Here is a 1164-nt window from a genome sequence, read left to right as displayed (position 1 = left end):
AACCTAGCAGAAACATCCTGTCCTTCCTTGGGCCTGATGTGGGGGCTGGCGACTTTTCTTGAAGTGGGGTGGGGTAGGGCGGGGCTGAGCCAAGGTGGGATATTATAACTCCTCCCTCATCACAGACGGGAAGCACCTGCTGCACCCCAGAGGACCCCAGTGTCCACCCAGTGGCCGCTGCATAGACCCTGCCGTGCCCGGTCTACTACAAATGACTCCAAAGTGTCTCTGGTCACGTGTGCCACCACCTCCTTCTGAATGGCCTCTCATCGCCAGAGCTGAGCCTGAGGAAGCCACTTGAGGGCCAGGGTCATCCTTAGGCCCAGGAGCAGTAGTAAGAATAGGGGCATTTATGGGGAGAGGACATTTGCTGAGGCCCATATCTTAAAAGATAGTTCCTAGATGAATGCATATTCTAAGAAATCCTGTCCTCTGATTTTCAGGACAGTTGTCACAAGCTGAGTGCTAGGGGGCTTCCAGATCTTGAGGGAGCCCAGTCCAGCCCTGAATGGCTCCTCCTCCCCCAAATCCCTTTCTCTTCCTCCCTCTCTCTCCCAAGACTCCCTCCAGTCGTCCAGAGAACTCAGCGTCCCTGCCAGTGCCTTGTATGAAATCCCCATGTCTAGACCTCTGGGCAGAGAAGGGTCTGCTGGATCCTAATTGGGGCTGGGCTCTCGGAGACCCCAAACTTGANGGGCAGAGAAGGGTCTGCTGGATCCTAATTGGGGCTGGGCTCTCGGAGACCCCAAACTTGAAACCCCACAAAGCAAATAAAGCAGTTGAGATATGGCACCCTGGCAGATGCCACCCTCAGCCTAGGGTATCAGAGGGGACCCGCATCACCAGGTTTTCTATCCTTGGTGGGTGATGGATGTGGTGCTCGGCTCAGGGCAGCTGCTTCATGTGCACTGAATGATTAACGACAAGAGGAATTCTGCACTGAGTGTTTTCCTCCTCACAACCAGGGGCCTTTGTTCTGACGCACAGAGAGGTGGAGCAACTTGCCTGTGGTCACACAGCAAGGAGAGGCAGGTGCTGGAATTTGATCCTTGATCCATGTTGACCCCCAGCATGTGCAAAATCCCTACAACCCAAGCGATGCTGCCTTTTACAGACAGGGAAACTGAAGCTGTACCAGTTGAAGCCCCTTGTCCCCCATGTCAC

This window comes from Galeopterus variegatus, unplaced genomic scaffold (genome assembly GCF_000696425.1).
Source record: "Galeopterus variegatus unplaced genomic scaffold, G_variegatus-3.0.2 Scaffold6353, whole genome shotgun sequence".
Taxonomy (NCBI): domain Eukaryota; kingdom Metazoa; phylum Chordata; class Mammalia; order Dermoptera; family Cynocephalidae; genus Galeopterus; species Galeopterus variegatus.
The sequence above is the reverse complement of the archived record's forward strand: the minus strand, read 5'-3'. Positions refer to the sequence as shown.